A 21,334-nucleotide genomic window follows, 5' to 3' on the forward strand; every position below is an offset into this window, starting at 1 on the left:
AAGGAAGGAATTTTTCATATAGTTTGGTATGGGAGTATTACAATCCAGCTGGTATGGTCATTTTTCTTACAGTATTAATCTATATTAGTAAAGGAATATGAGTAAAAAGGGAAACAGAAAAAATATAGGCTAGATTCCAAATTGGCTCTTCCTAAAAAAGAGATAATTGAACAATTTTTTTTTTTTGAAAACACTTGTTAACACTTGATTTAGTATGGGTATAGGGGAAGGCTTTTAAAACCTAAATGTTTAATATATCATATGTAATGTGATATATTTGATTTATCATGGTATATTCAAGGCTTCCATATTTACTGTTTTGTGCTTCAATGTAAATGTAAAGTGGAAAGTAATTGAAGTCAGAAAACTAAACTCACAAATTGAGATTACTTCAGAGATATTTTAGAATGAAAAGTACAAAGGGAATTGCAGCAAGTGATAATCGCTAACACTTAAAAGGCATTTAATATGCGCAAGGCATTGTTCTGAGGCTGAGAGATTTTCTCTAACCATGAAACCCTGACTCATTACTTCTGTTCGCCAGATGAGGACTTTGAAGCGTGGCAAATGTAAGTAAATAAAAATGACATTATGTAATGCAGGTTTTGTCCAATATTATATGGAAACCATGGATATTTGAGACTAATACAAATAATGATGAACGTACTAAGTAAACATACATGTATATTTGCTCTAATATAAGATCGGTTCCAAACAAAAGACAATATCCCGTTTTCCACTGAGATCTACAAGTTTCTTAGTCTCTTGTAAGATTATACATTTGAGAGATGTACCTGATGTACCAGGTATCTACTTAAGCTACTTCGTTACCTGTGCATTTTTCAAGCATCATAGTATATAAAATTATATATACTTGGAAAATATATGTTTTCCTCTTTTGTATTTTACATAAAAATGTATTCAAACCCTTCAAACATGTCTTCAAGATCAGGTGAAGGATGCCACGTCCAGATCTACATTTTATGTCACCAACTCTGTCACTCAGAGTCCAACAATGCCCCTTTTGTCTAAATTTTTTAAAATCGTGAACGTTTTAAATCTATATGTGATACTGTCATCAGACACTTGGTTAACCTCCTTGCACCCAATCATAAGATAAGTTAACCTCATGGTGTATAGTCATGATCTCCTTACCACAAGCTTTTACCACATTGCTGTATGTGTGCAACTTTGTGTGCAGGTGTGATCCACAAAGGACTAATCCAACCAGTCTTGCCAAGTGGGAGACCATTATTTGGGAATCTGTTCTAAATCTATTTTTTTTTTTAAGATTTATTTATTTATTTTGAGAGAGTGAGAATGAGAGAGAGAGAGAGAGAGAGAGAGAGCACATGAGATGGGGGAGGGTTTGAGGGAGAAGCAGGCTCCTCGCTGAGCAGGGAACCCCATGCGGGACCCGATCCCGGGACTCCAGGGTAATGACCTGAGCTGAAGGCAGTCACTTAACCGACTGAGCCACCCAGGCGCCCTGTTTAAATCTAAATCCACTGAAAGTCTTATCCTCCTTCTTTATCTTTTCTACCATGTAATTTTCATAAGCTCCCTAATTTTTTTTCTTTTTTTTTCTTTTGGTCTGTATTTTGGTGTTCATTTGCAAATTTGAGCAATACGTGTATAACATAAAATTTACCATTTTAATCATTTGTAAGTGTGCAGTTCTGTGGCTTTCAGTCTTTTTACATTGTTGTGCCAACATCACCTCCATTCATCTCCAGAATTTTTTTCATCTCCCCTAACTGAAACTCTGTGCCCACTAAATGCTAGCTCCCCATTCTCCCATGCCTGGAGTCCATGGCAGCCACCATTTTCCTTTCTCTACAACTTTGCTACTCTAGGAAACTCACAGATGAAGCCTACCATATTTATCTTTTTGTGACTGATTATTTTACTGAGCATAAGATCTTCAAGGTTCATCTGTGTTGTAGTGTTAAAAACACTTTAACATTTTAAGGCTAATAATATTCCATTGTGTATATATATCACATTTTGTTTATCCATTTATGTGCCTATGGACAATTGGGCTGCTTCCACCTTTTGGATTTTGTGAATAATGTTGCTATGAACTTGGTGTACAAATACCTATTCTAATCCCTCCTTTTAATTATATGGGTATATACCCAGGAATGGAATTGCTGGACCATATGGTAATTTCATGTTTTTGTTTTTTGAGACAATTGCATAACATTTTAAACTGATTTTTGACTGAGATCTCAAGACATCATGTTGAAGAATTAAGTCCCAAATCTACTTTATTATTCAAAACAATGTAGGTGAAAGGTAAAACCTATAATTACTGATTGATAAGGCTTATAGGTGAATAAGTCTAATGAAAAGAAAAAAGTCAGTTTATATATAATCATACACAGTGTTTAGCCTTGTTTGAAGTTGGGGACACAAGGACTGGCACTTGGAATTGATTTGGGTTTGGAATTTTCTTTTTTTTTAAAGATTTTATTTATTTATTAGAGGGAGAGAATGAGAGAGCGTGCGCGCGCGCTTGGGGGGGGGCAGGCCCCCCCGCCAAGCGGTGAGCCCGATGCGGGGCTCGATCCCGGGGCTCCAGGATCCTGACCTGAGCCGAGGGCAGTCGCCCAACCGACTGAGCCACCCAGGTGCCCCATGGGTTTGGGAATTTTTTTAATGTATGTTATAACCTCCTGTGTTATATACATTCCTCCCTTTTGTTGTTCATTGTAATACAAAGCTTTTATTACAGCAGGTTTAAAAAATGTTTTCAGGAACAGACAAATAACTAGCCAGCAGACGCATAATCATCGTTTGTGTCCTTGAATATGTGGATCTCATTAAATAAGTATGAAATATATTTTACTTCAAGAACACTAAATTGCTTTGCTTATCGAGATATATCAACACAAATTGGCTTTGCCATTTGATTGCTTTGAAAAAGTACCTACTTAGCATCATATAGCTTTGTAATAAACAGTGCTTGAGGTAGTGTGCAGTCGTCTATTTCATTTTAAAGGACAAAATTGCTCCTTTAAAGCTGACTTTGTTTAACTTTATTTTTCTATGCAAAAAAAAAATTATTGAAAGTTAAATTAGTTTTATTCTGGAAAGATCATATGCTGAAGTACACAAGAAGTGTAAAAGGGAAAATATAATCATTCTTTGATGACTTTCAATTTCTTCTATAGTTATTGAATTCACAGTTTGAATTCTTCATATTTTGAATTCTTCATCCGTAAATTTGTCAATGTTACCTTTCAACAAATTCCAATTTTACAAAGATTTTCTAAATTATTAGTTTAGAAAATTTCAGGCTATTGTCTCTTAAGTGCCTACATTTGTTGGTTTATCGACTTGTTCTTTTAAATATCTGTATATTTTTATCTTGCTTAACTATATGTTTTGTAGATATGTTCAGTATATTTCCTTCAATCTCTTTGATTTTTTTTCTAATTTATATTTCTTTATTTTGTTTAAAAGTATTTCTGTTTTATGTTAATTATTTCCATCTTGCTTTCCATAAAGTTTTTTTTGCTATGTTTTATAACATCATGAATCTTTCTTCCACTTAAATGATAAAAACCCAAACACCTACGTGATAATTTTTATTACTCTTCAAAATATCCATTTTTTTCCTTCCTGGTGGTGATTGTATTATTCTGCCACTTACAATAAAGCTTGGCTATGTGCTTTTCTTTGGCCGACGAAATATGAGATGTGACACATGTCCCTTCCGGGTAGAAGATTTAAAAGGCTGATCCTGATTACCTCTGCTCTCTCTTCCCTCTGCTTTGGAGACCAGAAATATACGTACATCAGCCTAATCCCAGAGTGGAGACAAATATTATGTGGGGGGAATGTCCCAGCCAGACAATAACACACATATGGTATGTGGACAAGTAAACCATTATTGCTTGACATATTAAAGTTTGGTGTTCTTTGTTACTGCAAAATAAACTAGTACATCTTGACTGAACAGCCCCTTACATCATTAACAGGCTAAGGGGGGAAATAATCATGTTATTTAAAAAATACATCATCCATAAACTAGGAATATTCCAGTTCAAACTCATGAGAACCAGTCCTATAACTCCAACCTATCACCCAGCCTAATCGTGAGAGAAATGTTGGGCAAATTTCAAGACAGGGACATCTTACAATACACCTGAGCAGTACTCCTCAAAATTGTCAAGGTCATGAAAAGCAAGGGAAGTTTAAGAAAATGTCACAGACCACAGGAGCTTAAGGAGACATAACAACTAAATGTAGTGTGGCATCCGGGATGGGATTCTGGGACAGAAAAAGGTCATTGAGTGAACATGAAGGAAATATGAATAAATTATGAACAATAAGTAATATATTTTTTAAGAGAACAAAGAATCTCTGTAGTGAAATCAAAGAAATGTTCAGATGCTGATCCATAAGTGTTCTGTCCTTTTATCAACTGAGTACATATTTAACTAATTTTTTCTAAGAAGAACCATGAGTGTGTAATTTCTGAGTCTATGCATACATGGGAATGCATTTCAGTGAACTGGCTGGACATAGACTCAGATCACGGCCAAACCTAAGAGCTCTGAGGACATTTCTCTCTTATCTTCTTGTTTAGCATTGCAAAGAAAAAGTCGGAGGCAAACCTGATTTTAATGCCTTTTTATTTATTTTTATTTTTTTTAAGATTTTATTTATTTATTCGAGAGAGAGAGAATGAGAGACAGAGAGCACGAGAGGGAAGAGGGTCAGAGGGAGAAGCAGACTCCCCGCCGAGCAGGGAGCCCGATGTGGGACTCGATCCCGGGACTCCAGGATCATGACCTGAGCCGAAGGCAGTCGCTCAACCAACTGAGCCACCCAGGTGCCCTTAATGCCTTTTTAAAAGCAATCTGACGTTTCTACTTAAATGTTGTATGGGTTTCTTGGAATTACAATTATGTCATATGTTATCAGGGCTTTCCTCTATGTATATAGCTTCTTCCTGTTGTTTTTTTCAAAACATGGATGAGCCTGTCTTATCTCCAGGTCATTGTCACTTTTTAGCTCAGGAAGTGTGCATTATGTGCTTTGGTTCCTTTTTTTTTTTTTTAACCACCCCCCCACACCCACTCCCATGCCCTCATCCCCGCCACGCCCTGGTTCTTCATTTCTATTTATCCTCTTTCCCATCAATTTTGTCTCTTGAGCCATTTATCTGTATTTTGGGAGTATTTCCTCCAAAAGATGAATCCTGTTTAATCATTATTTAAAAAGCCTAAAACTTTTAAGATCTAACTTTAGTAGAAACATGGAGGAATATTGGTGCTTTACTCATGACCTCTAGACTAGCCTTCCTTTCAAATCTTGTCCATCCCCCAAATTTTTCTTAAAGTTTTTATTTTTAAGCAATCTCTCCACCTAACATGGGGCTCGAACCCACAAACCTGAGATCAAGAGTTGCATGCTCTACCGATGGAGCCAGCCAGGCATCCCTCCATCCCAAATTCTAAGACCCAGCTGTGGCTCCTTCCGAGTTGCTCTTCAGGATCCTGGCCTCTCCTGACGTCCTGGTTCTCTGACTATTCTGGGATAAAACCTGCAAGACGGAATGCACCCGTTCTTTTCCCAGTCACATCTGAAGTCCTGGCAGGGTCACTGCACTCCCTTCAGCAGTAATTCCATGTAACCAGCAGGAATTGCCACTGGGTCTTTTTCCTTGATGTAACCAATTTCCAAAGCTTTCCTTGAAGTAACTACAGGTTCCAAGGAGATAGTCCTTAGTCCTTTAAACCCATATTCACATGTCTTATTAAGATGAGTAGCCTTTTAATAAATATGGAAAAAGAGAAGAGAAAAGGAAGGGAGCAGCTTGGGTGTCATGGTACTGCAGTAGATGGAGGAAAGAACCAGGACCAAAGCTGCCTGCAGCGTCAGAAAATTCCATGAAAATAGAATGAAGCTAAATGATGTTATTCTGTTTGTACTGTTACTTTAGTTGGTTAATTTCTACCACTCTGAGCTAGAAGTAAAAATCAGAGCCATTCAAAAATCTTTCTGAGTTTTCCTTGAAAATCACTGCCATCAAAATAATGATTTAAATAATTCCAAATCATGTTACTTTATCGAATATCAATGATACCACTATGAAAATTTCCCTTAAGCACCAGTATATGCTCTTGATAGAATCCTAGTATCCAGGATCATTGAAAATATGTGCCTGTACAACTTTCACACATCCGCAAATGAAAAATTGAAGGAGAGTATATCCAATACTACACGCTCATTCTCATGTCTATTTGAAATTACCCAGTACTAATTATTTACTTTTGTTTTCCCTGGTACCTGGCCCTGAACCCACTGATTATGTCAGTTGTCCTTTACACCTTCTGAAGCACTATTATATCTTTTATGTATTGGGCTAGGTTCTACGTGCAAAATACGACAAGCAAAGTTGAGCAAAGAAGGGCATCTATTTTGTATTTTGAGTCTGCCCTGTGCTATTATACTTAGCATAATGATATTTGTCTCTAAGAATAATATCCAAGGTATTGGATTTAAGGAGCCAGTTTACAATGACTTCTAAATTTTGTTTGTGCTGGTTTCTCATTTTCAACCATATATAATTTATTTTTGCCCACATTATTTGTCTTTCTGTTGTTCATGGTTTTTATTACATGGCGGAAGTTCTAGAGAGTTTTGTTGAATAAAAGTGACCTAAAGGTAATCAATAACATCATTTAAGATAAATCCTATGCATATCAGGTGGTAATAATGTCAGACGCATCTAGCAAAGAATTTATGCAGAAGCCATTATCTTTCTCTATCAAAATAATACTACTACTGAGAAGAACATAAAAGTAAAAAACACAAAACATTTGGTTGCTTTAAATATACACTGTCATTTAATGCTCATAACAACCATTTGATTTGGATATTATTACAAACCTTTTTATCTTTTCAGGGAAAGGGATTGAAGCATACATTAAGTTATATAAATGGGATATGTTTCCTTTTTTTACCATTCAACCTTCCTGATTCATTCTCTTATGAAATACAATCTTTCCCTAGGGGGATTGTGGGGCGGAATTAGGTGGGAGAATTAGATAAAGAAATATGTCAGGTGTGTGTATCATCTCTAGACTGATTCTGCAGAGGTCATATTGGGGAGAGAGAAGGAAATTCTTTTTTTTTTAAGATGTTATTCATTTATTTGAGATAGAGAGAAAGAGAGAGAGCATGAGGACGGTGGGGGGTCAGAGGAGAGGGAGAAGCAGGCTTCCCGCTTAGCAAGGAGCTGGATATAGGGCTCGATCCCAGGACCCCAGGATCATGACCGGAGCTGAAGGCAGGCGCTTAACCAACTGAGCCACTCAGGCGCCCCAAAAATCCTTTAATTCAGAGATGTCTTGCCCTTTTTGAATTGGGAATTCTGGAAAACGAATTCTGAGCTGGAGGAGCCTGTTCCAATATCGTGGATATGGATGTAAGCTGACTTCACAGTGGCGGGGGTTAATACGGGCGCCTAAATTAGTCCGTTCAGCTATGTCAGATGTCCAGGAGTTCTTCCATGTGCTTGGGACGATATGTAGATGCGCCAAGGGATGCAAGGGACAGAGAGGAAACTTAACATAAAGATGCTGCAGCATACAAGGATTTCAGCGTGGCTGCTCGCCTTGTCCATGCTGATCACAAAGGGAATAAGCTCTATTTGTGAAGTTATCATTCTGGCATGCATATGAGCAATCCTGTGGAGATTATACAAAATCCAGGTTCCACCGCATGAAGCCAAAACCCCACAGCCTCCCTCTATTAGATCACATAAGCTCCCTGATATCGAGACATACCATCTTACAGATGAAAGAGAGGATATGAGACAAGGACATTTCCCCACAAATAACTGATTATCCAAAAGAGGTAATATTGAACAGAAAGACACGGAGATCAAATTATGGGTGGTTATAATATTTGACTGCTTCCCTTCCCCAATTCCTAGTAGGATGAAGGGGGATAGTTCATGAAGAAGTTGAGAATGATTATTTAAAAAACAAACAAAATTACAATAGCTTACATAAAATCTAACATCTTATAAGTGACAGACATCCATCCTCTGACAACATATTGTATGTGTTTCAAGTTATTTCTTGTTATGCATGGTAGGAAACTTCGTTCTCAATGTTCACTAACTAGAAATGGGCCTAATGATAGCAGTTACTTTCTATTTTTTTCCCCACTGTTCTTTTTTTGTTTTGTTTTGTTTTGTTTTTTTGCCTTGTTTAGCACCTCGCACATGGTAAGCACTTAATAGATACAAAATGCAAAATTAAGGAATAAACTAAACCAGACATTTTAGAAAGGCAACCTTGAGCTTCCCTGCATTCAGGCTTTTTCCTTTAAATATGGTAAGATTCAACAATGGGATGAGAATAAAAATGGAAATGATTATTGCAATGTATTTGTTCATGATCAATGCAACTTAGAGCTTGTTTCAGAGTGATATTTTGATGGATAAACCAGAGTTGTTTTCTGTATACTCCTACTCACTGCACACAATGACCACACAGCTTGTCCTTGGCCTGGGTTTCTTGATTTTCTATTTTTTTTCCCACTCCATGCATTTTCAAAGCAACATCTATGCTTCATATCAATCTTGACAATCCACTTATTGAGGATAATGCTTGTGAGGTTTATCTGAAATACAGTTTATAATTCTAGATTGAGTTATTTTTAAAACGTTTGTAAACAATTGAGCTATTGAAAATGAGATGTATTCTATAATATATTGTATTTAAAAATGAAAAAAAAGTGCAATACCTACACTAATTGCAGCTGCCCTGAAAATTGACATTGAAAATGCAGCTATAAACATGAAATGAAAACGAGATAAAAATGCAAAATAGCTTAATGTTTAATTCTCTGTGATTCTAATTTCCGTAAACACAAAGGTCAAGTATAGAATGACCTTCATCTCATTTCTAGTCAGGAGACATTGGTCCCACCTGATCTCCACATTCATTACAACTCAAGGAAGCTCTTCCTTAGGAACCCATTGTCGAATCTCCCAGGAAGTAGTTTTCATATTCATAAACATTCCCATTGCAAATTTTTATGCTGTATTTGGGAGTACTAGAATTCATAATTGTCACATACAGAGACTTTTTCTCTTTAATCTCTAACCTAATTTTGGATGACGGATGCTGGTCATTAAGTGATATGTATTATGTGAAACAACTTTCAATCAATTTTTAAACAATATTCATTATTTTAAGTAATTGTCACTAAATATTTAAGGTATACATTGGTAGATTTGCAGCTCAACATAACTACGATTGGAGCTACTATTTGCATCTTGAAATATGAGTGCCTTCCTTTTCTTCCTCTTTCCTTTCCTCTCTCCCTCCCTTCCTTCCTCCCTTCTTTTCTTCTTCCTGTTCTTCCTCTCTTTAATGTCAGAAAAATATGAAACAAAATCAACCCTTTATAAATCACAAAATAAAACAAGTAATGCTGTGTTAAGGAACATCTGGTATTCAGGTGTAGAGCTGTCAAGTGCCTTTTGAATATTCACTCAGCAGGGTATCTGCAATTTAAATACCTTGTTATAGTTAATAAGAGTTGTCAAAGAAGCATATTAACATGCCTTAGGGATTAATTCTGCACTTTACAGACTTCATGTGTGTGAATAAGGCAAGCCTATAACATGAGTTGCACAATCCCAAAAGGCTATACTTACATCTTTTAGGCAATTATAGTTTGGACAATCAAATATTATGTCTCTGATTGTATTTTAATAAAAATAATTATTCACATATACATTATTGAAGATGCTATTTAAAAGTGCATCTTACACTTACATTTTTGAATTAATAGCAATGTATTTACATGTCTACAACAAATTTTTCTCTTTAAAGGTAAAAAAATATTTTAGTATTTAGTGGACAATGAATTTTTAAGTCAAGAAGAGGGTAATTTAGATAAAAAGTAAGAATTGCTTGATTTAAGCAAGTTCTGCATCTCGCTGCTACTTTAGAGAAAACCTTTAGTTTAACTGTTACATCTTATATCAAACTCTATAGTAACAGAAAAATGACTGGAGATCATCAAAGATGATTGGAGATCTTGCTTTTCGAAAGTTTGCCTGATGCCAGGTCACGTTTACAAAAGACCTACATTAGTAAAGTCTGTAATTGTTGTCACTAACTGAAACTCGAGGACTTTTGCTTTTACAAACAAAAGGTGAAGAGCAAAAATATCTTCCGTGTTTTTTCTGCAGCCTCCCAGTTTGGGGGCAGTGCTCACAGGAGCCGAGAGAGTGGTGCTCTCCAGTTTCTTTCCCAGAACTACCCTCAGCATCTCAGCATCAAGCTGCTAGAGCCTGGAACTGTGTCTGTGAGCATCTGGGCTTTATCTCGATTTATTTTATGCATCTGTTCACATGCATCAGAAAAGCCTAAGAGAGGTTATTTGGGGGTCTGAAATGCTAAAAAAAAAAATTTCCATATAAATTAACGGTAACTTCTTCCTTGCTTTAAGTCATTTCGGCTTAACCCAAAGTTTCTTTTCTTTTTTTTTTTTTAAGATTTTATTTATTTATTTGAGAGAGAGAGAGAATGAGAGATAGAAAGCACGAGAGGGAAGAGGGTCAGAGGGAGAAGCAGACTCCCCGCTGAGCAGGGAGCCCGATGCGGGACTCGATCCCGGGACTCCAGGATCATGACCTGAGTGGAAGGCAGTCACTTAACCAACTGAGCCACCCAGGCGCCCCTTAACCCAGTTTCTTAAAAACATACTACTTTCAGATAGGAGGGGGAACCTCTCTTTCTTTTCCTACATTTTTGTCATTGAAGGTGAGATTTCTTACACAGTTAATTGATGTACTTGTTTCAGTGAGGTCAAAACCATCCCACATTATGTGTTTAACACGATTCCTTAAAACTATATACCCAAGTCTCTTATATGAATACTATTTTATTTCTGCACTCTTGCAGCTAGAAGTGGCTGGAGAGAAACACATAGTCCTGTTGGTGCTATCATTTCAAATGCATAATAACTATCCCCAAGGGAATAACCACACTTCTATTTTGAACTTGCTCTTCCACATTCTTTGATTTCTATTGTAAGCCTTCTTTTTCCTCAGACTTCGGACAACTTTAGATATTCTTTTTTCAACCGAATGGTCTTACTCCATAGTTTTCTGGCTTGCTAGATTGCTAGTTTGCCACATTCACTACCTGCCTAGATGCATGCATGCCCATATTCTCTGCCTTGAGGGGCGGGGGGGGGACCATATCTTGAAAATAAACACTATTAATATTTTTGTAAGTTTCTTTCAGCTCTTAGATTTATTGCAGTGTTTTCCGTTATATATAGCATAACTGCAATATTATTGCATATAGAATTTGTTTCTGTGAGGGCAAATGATTTTTATAAGCATAATTTTCCCAGAATACATCATTCTATTTGCTTGAAAACTTAGTAGAACTCCAATAGGATTTTTTACACCCTTATATAGTTTATCATTGAGTTCATATGATCTAAATTGTAGAAATAACACAAAGTATTATCTCATTATTCAATTAATAATTTCCCTGTGGGTTCTTTCTACAACATAATAGATAAGTGTATATGATTACGTGTTTTATTAATAAGGTAGTTTTTTAATTGTGTTTAAAATAAGTCTTAAAATAAGTCTCAACTTATTTGCATTAATATTTCTCATCAAAACAGAAGACCACATTCTTTTGAAAATGACAAAAGATGTACAGAATTATATCTAACAATCTGAGCACACAGTTTATCAATAATGTTAGTTTAGTGAACTGGTTTTCAATCTCTAATATATTTTACACACGTGCATTTTACTACATTATTTTTTTTTAAACGCTAATAAGAGATCATATCCATTTAACTTTGGTATTCACCCAGATCTGCCTATAGTGGCTGTGGGCTGCTCACCAACACATTAGATTATCAACTTCGCCTTAGAGGCAGTCAAGCATAGGTTGCTGTTGACAGAGGTCAGGGAGCAGTCTATGACCACTGGTCAAGCTATCTCGCTGAGCAGAGAGAGTAAGTGGCCTGTGTGAATTATAATTGTAATGCTCAAAACGTAACATCATTGTTAAAATTGCTACTGCAGTTCACAGAGTTTTCAAAACACAAATGGGCATGGTAAAGTGTTCTGGTGGTTTTGAGGGTAAAATGTCCTCTCTGCCTAAGGAACAAAAGTGATAAAATATTATAGAATTGTTTTCTTCTGTTTTTAAATATGTATACACACATGTAATTGATAGAGTAAGCAGTGAGTTAGATAGGAGCAGGGAACAAATGTATTCCAACTGATAAAAAACGTGGAAACTAAGTTCCAAACAAGTAGGAAAGACCCCTGGGGATAAGCATGCATTCTTTGCTGTAACTGCTTCCCCACAGTAGTAACCTACAGTTTCATTATGATATATTTGCACTGCGGTTTTACCCTCCCCCCCACTCGCGGGACGAGGCCTCCATGACAAGGACCATATAGGAGCAAAAACCTGTAGAAGGAGTCCCTTTGATGATGGGAAGCAACCTCAGTCAGAGACCACACTATGACCCATAACCAAGGCAAAGATAGAGGGAAAAGGCCAGCCTGACCCGAGGGGCAGCCTCCAACTCTGGGCCTGCATCGCTCCCCCTCCCCCGGGGGTGCACTTTCACTCTGACCACTACTAAATGCTTGCTTCCTTAAGAGTCTGGCTCTGAATTCATTCTTGGTGGAACTCAAGAACCCAGGCCAGCGAACAGGACTCGCCACTAACAATTACTTTTGAATATTGTAGTACTTGAAAGATATCTAGATAAGATTGAAGCAATCTGTTGCTTTGCAGTCTTGGACCTCTTGTTCTAGCAACAAAAATAACTTTTTGTTTCTTTTGCTAATGACCTCTTCTCCGCAGTTTAGGGGCTGCCCTACTCATGAACCTGGAGGAATAATAGTAATATACGTCTTCCTCCCCATCAAGTTACTTAACCCATCCATCACCTCACATATTTATCTCTTGTGTATGTGAGAACATTTAATTTCTACTCGCTTAGCATATTTCAACTACACAATACAGTGTTATCAGCTGTAGTCATTCTCAGACGTTATTCATCTTATGGCTGACAGTTTACTCCCTGTCACCAACATCTCCCTATTTCCTCCATATCTTAGCTTTGGGCAGCCACTTTTCTAGTCTCCGATTCTGTGAGTTTGACTTTTTGTTGGTTTCTTTTGTTTTTGTTTAGGTTGGGAATATAAGCAATACCATGTAGTATTTATCTTTCTCTGTCTTACTTATTTCACTTAGCATAATATCCTAAGGGCATGGGAATACAGATATCTTTTTGATAACCTGTTTTCATTTTCTTGGGTTATGCTGGATCATATGGTAGGTCTATTTTTTTTAAAAAAGATTTTATTTATTCATTTGCGAGAGAGACAGAGAGAGAACAAGCAGGGGGAGAGGCAGAGGGAGAGGGAGAAGCAGACTCCCTGCTGAGCAAGGAGCCTGATGCGGGACTCGATCCCAGGACCCTGGGATCATGAGCTGAGCCGAAGGCAGACGCTTAACCATCTGAGCCACCCAGGCGCACATGGTAGGTCTATTTTTAACGTTTTGAGGACCATCCATACTGTTTTCCATAGTGGCTTCACCAATTTACCAATAATATTTAAAAACTAAAATATTGGGCGCCTTGGTGGTGCAGTAGGTTAAGCAATGACTTTTGCTTTAGCTCAGATCCTGATCTCAGGGTCATGAGATCGAGGCTTACCACAGACTCCTCACTCAGCATGGAGTCTGCTTAAGATTTTCTCTCCCTCTCCCTCTGCTTCTGCCCCTCATGCTGTCTCGCTCAAATAAATAAATAACACTTTAAAAAAAGAAAACCTAAAATATAACGTGCTAGGTCCATGCTAACCCGATTATTACATTTTAGTGTAATGCTTTACATATGGTAACATAATCACAGTGAGGCCATTTAGAATCAACTCCAGAGAGTTCACTGGAGTTACACAGAAAGAGACTTGCTCTCTATCCTAAGATTCTTTTTCTTTTTTAAAGATTTTATTTATTTATTTGATAGAGAGAGACACAGCGAGAGAGGGAACACAAGCAGGGGGTAGTGGGAGAGGGAGAAGCAGGCTTCCCACAGAGCAAGGAACCTGATAAGGGGTTCGATCTCAGGATCCTGAAAGCACAACCTTGGCCAAAGGCAGACACTTAATGACTGAGCCATCCAGGCACCCTATTCTAAGATTCTTAACTATAAAATTATTTAAGACTAAATACTAGAAACTGAAATTATGTAAAGACTAAAGTCACTGATAACCACTATGAGGGCAGAATGTCAAAGAATAATGCCAGTCCAGGGAAATCAGCAGCAGATGAAGAAAGAGAACATCTATATGCTAAGCCTTTAAGTACTTAGCCTGATACCATCCAGATGCATGAACCATTTTTTTTCTAAAAATTAATTTGAATTAATTTTATATTGGGTAACATCTGAGAAATCTCTTGGTTAAAACTATTTTATATTTTTTCAATTAATCTGCTTAAAATTTTGAACAAAAATTTGGCATAATATATGAAAACAGCACAGATTGACTGAAGTTTAGTTAATACAAGGTTTTTTAGTTTTGTCTGAAAACAGTGGAGAAAACATATGTATTTGGAAGTAATTTCCACAAAGATAAAATATTCTTTCACGTTTTCCTCTTCTTGCCTTATTGTTTGTTCTTTCTCAGAATCAAATAGGCTTTCTTTTTCTCCATAGTCATTTTAGATAATTTAAATAGGCACTGAAAGAAGTTGTTAAAGTACAATTTTATCCCATGATAGAAAAAAAAACATTTTAATAATTACTACAAATTAAAATGTAAATTTTATTCACTTGAAAATAGCACATCATAAAACTAAAAATGACTATTGAAATGTAAGTATTTTGTTTTGTTAGAATTTCCCATCAGAATCAGATTCAGAGAATAAATGAAGCTAGAGAGTTTTATAAAATTAAACTTAATCTCCATTGAAATGAAGGCACAAAATAATGGGAGAAGGCACAACCATTACATCCTGTAATAATATAGTATACAATTCATGTAAAAAAAAAATCACTGATTAAATAACTTTTCATTTCTATGAGCAGGAAACAGAGGAAAACCAAAAAGAAGCATGATAAATATAAAAATTCTAGGGTTAGAAATTCTCATGTGAGGGTGTAAATTGTCATGCAATTTGCATTGTTTAGATTAATGTATTTAATTTACAGTAGAATTAGGAAAAGCCTATCCAATGGAAATAAGATTGCACTGCTAAACCATCTAATTAGTGTTAGAATCAAACATTACATATATTAGCTATGCAATGCTAGCCATTTATTCCTTACAGTATTTGAGGGAACTTTACAAAAGTAATCATATGCTCAAGATAGGAAACATTTGTCAGAATGAGAAGAAATGTTTCAGAAAACTCATTCTGCCTTTTGGCCTTCCAGTATCCATTTTACCACAGCAGGTGTATGAGTGCAAAATGGCACAGCTGGATCTCTGAACTTTGGTTATTTGGCACTTTGGATACATGTTTTTTGTTTTTTGCTTTTTTCTGATAAACTTAATTTGTATATCAAGACACACGAATGGAGGCTGCCTTGGTGGCCTGGTCCACATCATGAATCTAAACTGAAGTCAGCCTGCACTTACGGGAAGTGCCCGTCAAGGAAAGCTAACACAGACAATCGTCCCACTCAACTTTAGCTAGCTTGCCTTCCCTAGAAAACAGAACATGCAGGCGGTGGGGCGGGGGGGGACACCTGCGAGGCTCAGTTGGTTAAGCATTAGGCTCAGGTCATGATCCCAGGACCCTGGGATTGAGCCCCACATGGGGCTCCCTACTCAGCAGGGAGTCTGCTTCTCCATCTACCTGCCGCTCCCCCCGCTTGTGTTCTCTCTCTCGATCTCTCTCTGACAAATGAATAAATAAATTCTTTAAAACAAAAAAACAGAACCTGCCCACCTCGCAAGGACATCTTACACCTCGTAGGGAATCATGCCATGTTTCCACTTGCCTCTTCTAATGTTTTAAAAACTCACTCTTGCCCAAAATCCTTTGGAAGAGTATTCCATTGTTTATGAAGCATTGTACTCCCCTGAGCCATGCATTGTTTCCCTTGGATAAATGATATCAAAGTCATTGTTAAATTGTCTGAGTTTTGTCCTTTAAGATTTCCTGCTATCTTAAATGTCCTCTATGGTAAGTATCCTGTGTTCCTGGCTCACTGCATTGAACCTAGTAATTTAATATTTTTAAATGAATATATTCAAATAATTAAGCATTTTTTCACTATAAAACACATCATGAATTTAAATGTTTATTCTTTGTTAAATACCTTGTAGTTTTCCTGGCATTATTTGGGAACGGATTCTATCTCTAGACTCGTGTGACTGCTAACTTTGTGAATTTGAGCTAAGTGGCTTGGGATCTTTGGCATGTGAAATATTTGCAGAAATGTCACTGAGCACATGGATGGAGCAACAGAAATGATTCACCTCTTTATTTCAGCATAGGATTTGCATGCCCTTTATTCCCATCAATTAGACAATAATTAGTAGATATATTTTATAGATCTTCTTCCCAATATATTTTTTTGTTTCTCTGAAAATCAGTGGTTGGGAAAAGTTTTACAAACCAATCTATTTTGCTATTTAAATAAGAACCAACCAGAGGCACCTTATAAATCTCACCATCTCAGATTGGCAATGAATTTCTGTTATCAGAATTAACTTCCTAAAACACACACATGAGAAAATGGAATAGATTATACACATTTTTGCATGAGATGAATTGCACTTCATAACTTGGACGCAGCTTACCTTTCTACACTCAACCGAAACCTCAAGCTAATTGCAGCTTAAGTCTAAGATATTTCTCCTCTAACTACCAGAAACACGGCTTTTCAGCAAAGAACTACAAGTTCTTTTGACTCTACGTATTTGCTCAATCTCTTCTTACTTCTGAGTCTTTTTGCCTCTTTCCTTTGCTTCAACTGCATGAGTAAATACCATTACTCTCATTTCATTACTTTCTATTAATCTTTGAGACATCATAACTGGCTTCTTTAACATGTTAACAAGGATTTGCAAACATGGGGTTCCACCCAAATGAGTCAGAATGCCCTATCAGATTCATGCAGCTTATGGGAAGAGTCTCGCAATGAGGATATATTCAGTTTTGTATATTCTACCAAATGTCCCTCCAGAAAACAGCATTGCATGTTTCAGTCTGACTTCATTTATTCAATTGACTGATAAATATCCAAAGCAACAAATTCTGTATGGTAAATATGTTTAATTAGGATTTTTTCACTTTGTAGAGGAAGTTTCTAGGATGAATAAAAATTTATCTAGACTCTTCCATTTACATGTCTGCCATTTCTTCAACCTCATGGCATAGCAATTTCTTTCCATCCTCTTTCTGCTTTAATTGAAGAACTATGCATAAATTGAAGTATATGTGACGTGGTTTGAAGTGTTGGGTTCTGGAGCCGAGGGCCAAGAAAGAATTCTTGAGATGTGTTTGGTGCAAAAAAGGAAGTTTTATTAAAACCCAGGGATAGGACTTGGCAGAAAAGGCTGCCCGTTGGTTAAGAGGAATGGCTGATTCTCTGCTTTGGAGCTGGGGGAAACAAAGACAAAGGGACGTTTCCAAAAGGACTTTCACGTGGGAAAGACTCACAGGATTCTGGAGGCCCAGCTATTGTCAAGCTAGCACTGTTTTCCCTTTAGCAAAGCATTGACATCAAGAATGTTGGAAGTTCCTGGAGGAACGTTATACTCTGCCGGCCTCACGCATTTGTCAATGGGCTGCTGGTGATAAGGAAATTTAACTTCATCTACATTTCCTTCTGCCTTTGTTCCTCACATCATATGTATCATTGAATTATGTCAACATGAATACATCTTAGTAACCACAAGATCAAGAACATTCCAAGTCTTTCTTGCCTTTGTCCAATTCACTCTCCTAATCCATCCTTTTTTTTTTTTTTTTTTTTTTTTGACAGAGAGAGAGCACATACAAGCACTGGCAGTGGGAGAGGAAGTAGGCTCCCCGCTGAGCAGGGAGCCAGATGCTGGACTCGATCCCAGGATCCTGAGATCATGATCTGAGCCAAAGGCAGATGCTTAACCGGTTGAGCCACTCAGGCGTCCCCTACTCCAGCCTTTAAACTGTGACCATTATCTTGACTTGTAATACAGGGATTAGCTCTGCCTGTTCTGAATCATCTATACGAGTGCCTTGGCAGGCATTTTTAATGGATACTTTCTGTCAATCATCCTTATGATTAGGAAATTTAGCTATATGTTTGCATGCAGTTGTGGCTTTTGTAGTGTTTTATTGTATGAACGTACTCTGCTCTTAACAGACATTTAAAGGAGCACCTGGGTGGCTCAGTTGGTTAAGTGTCTGACTTTGGTTCAGGGATCAAGCCCCTTGCCTGAGTCCCTGCTCAGCAGGGAGCCTGCTTGTCCTCCTGCCCCTCTCCTGTCCCCTCCCTGCACTCCTGCTCCAGCTCCCACTCTCTCTCTAATAAATAAATAAAATCTTAAAATAAAAACAACATGCGATTCACTATTGATAAAATTTGGGTTGCAATTAATTTTGAACCCTTGTGAATTAAAGCTGTGATGAATATTCTTGTATAAGACTTTATGTGAGTATATCCATTCATTTCTTGTGGGTATTTACAACAGTAGTACAATTGCAGGATCACAGGCTTAAATCCCTTTTGTTTTTCTTAGAACAATTTTTATAGGATTTTTTTTGAGATTGAAGTACAGTTTATGCAGAGCTAAAATCCTCTACCTAATTTGTCTTAAGAATGTATGCGATTTGAATATTTATCTTAGTGCTATATGAAGCCATGACAAATGCTGGATTTGACATGTCTGAAAATAGACATCCTTGGGGCGCCTGGGTGGCTCAGTTGGTTAAGCGACTGCCTTCGGCTCAGGTCATGATCCTGGAGTCCCGGGATCGAGTCCCGCATCGGGCTTCCTGCTCAGCAGGGAGTCTGCTTCTCCCTCTGACCCTCTTCCCTCTCGTGCTTTCTATCTCTCATTCTCTCTGTCTCTGAAATAAATAAATAAAAATCTATAATGAAAATAGACATCCTTGGAATCAATCATGTGCAGGAGAGAGTTTCATCAGACACCAAGGAGAAGGTATTACTTAATCATAAAATGACAACAATCCATTTGCAAATGACATATCAGATAAAGGGCTAGTATCCAAAATCTATAAAGAACTTTCAAACTCAACACCTAAAGAACGAATAATCCAATGAAGAAACAGGCAGAAGACATGAACAGACATTTCTGCAAAGAAGACATCCAAATGGCCAACAGACACATGAAAAAGTGCTCAACATCACTCAGTATCAGGGAAATCCAAATCAAAACCTCAATGAGATACCACCTCACACCAGTCAGAATGGGTAAAATTAACAAGTCAGGAAACGACAGATGTTGGCGAGGATGCGGAGAAAGGGGAACCCTCCTACACTGTTGGTGGGAATGCAAGCTGGTGCAGCCACTCTGGAAAACAGTATGGAGGTTCCTCAAGAACCTGAAAATAGAGCTACCCTATAACCCAGTGATTGCACTACCGAGTATTTACCCTAAAGATACAAATGTAGGGATCTGGAGGGGCACATGCACTCCAATGTTTATAGCAGCAATGTCCACAATAGCCAAACTATGGAAAGAGCCTAGATGTCCTTCAACAGATGAAAAAGAAGAATGTGGTAGACACACACACACACACACACACACACACACACACACACAATGGAATATTATACTGTCATCAAAAACAATGAAATTTTGCCATTTGCAACGACATGGGTGGGAACTAGAGGGTGTTATGCTAACCGAAATAAGTCAATCAGAGAAAGACATGTATCATATGATCTCACTGATATGAGGAATTTGAGAAACAAAACAGAGGGGAAAGGAGGGAAAAATGATACAAGATGAAACCAGAGAGCGAGACAAACCATAAGAGACTCAATCTCAGGGAACAAACTGAGGGTTGCTGGAGTGGTGGGGGGTGGGAGGGATGGGGTGGCTGGGTGATGGACATTGGGGAGGGTATGTCCTATGGTGAACGCTGTGAATTGTGTAAGACTGAAGAATCATAGACCTGTACCCCTGAAACAAATAATACACTATATGTTAATTTTAAAAATTTTACAAAAATGACAACCCAGAATAGAGGGTTTGATTCAAAGAAGAGAAAAACTAAAGATAAACCTAAGTGAGGGGAAACAGTGAATGAGTACATAGACCATAGGAAAAAGTAAAGGATCACAAAAGGAAACAATCAAATCGGAATAGAAAAAGATGCAGCAGTATTCACAAGAATTTCCAAAATGTTTCACTTTTAGCACTTTTTATGTTTTGACATTTTAAGTGCACGTTTAAAGAGATTGCCTCAATCAGAATAGTGCAACAGAACATTCCAAGATAAAGGAACTGTTTACCTAACATCGGAAATGTCTTTCATACAATTGAGCCGATGAGTTTCTAACTACTTTTAATTTTAACTAATTAACCTGAATTTAAATAACCACCAATGGCTATTAGCCATCATTAGCTACCATACAGGAAGAAATATCCCAAGTGATCCTGAATGAGGTAAGCCAGAGGGACTTTATTTTAGAAAGGCTTCATCTCTGCTGTTTTTCTGCTAAGCCCCATTAACTCACATTCCATATTTTGCCGCTGAATAAATCAAAGAAGCTATGTTCCCACTTCAAGGGGGAAGCAAGAAAGTTCATCATTCTCTGAGCTTTGTCCGAGGCCCCAGACACCTGATAACACCTAAGAAGAACTAGATCTCAAACACATTCGAGGATATTAGCTTCAAACACATCTTTGCTGATGCTGGCATCCATACCCTGACCTTCCGTAATTTATGAAATAACACTCATTGTCCACCTGCCTTTGATTGGACTCTACCCTGGATTCCTGGAGGAATACCTCCCACAAACCCTTTTCTAATTTAAACCCCTACACCCCAGCAACTACCAAGACTCATTCTTCTCTCCTTTCTAAGTCTCCAAGATACTCCATCTGGTATTCTCTGTCACTCACGCTTTCAATAAACTGTTTTCATTTTCTATGACTCACATTTGATTTCTATCCTGTCTGAAGCCAAGGACCCTCTTGGTTGGTCCTGTGGGACCCTCCCCTGGGTTTTCAGACCCAACCTGCCTGCAGTCAATATATTCATTGATTTTTTCTTCATTGTGTGTCATTTACAAGTATTAGAAATAGCATGTGTATCAATTTTATTGA

The sequence above is a fragment of the Zalophus californianus genome, chromosome 14 (genome assembly GCF_009762305.2).
Source record: "Zalophus californianus isolate mZalCal1 chromosome 14, mZalCal1.pri.v2, whole genome shotgun sequence".
Lineage (NCBI taxonomy): Eukaryota > Metazoa > Chordata > Mammalia > Carnivora > Otariidae > Zalophus > Zalophus californianus.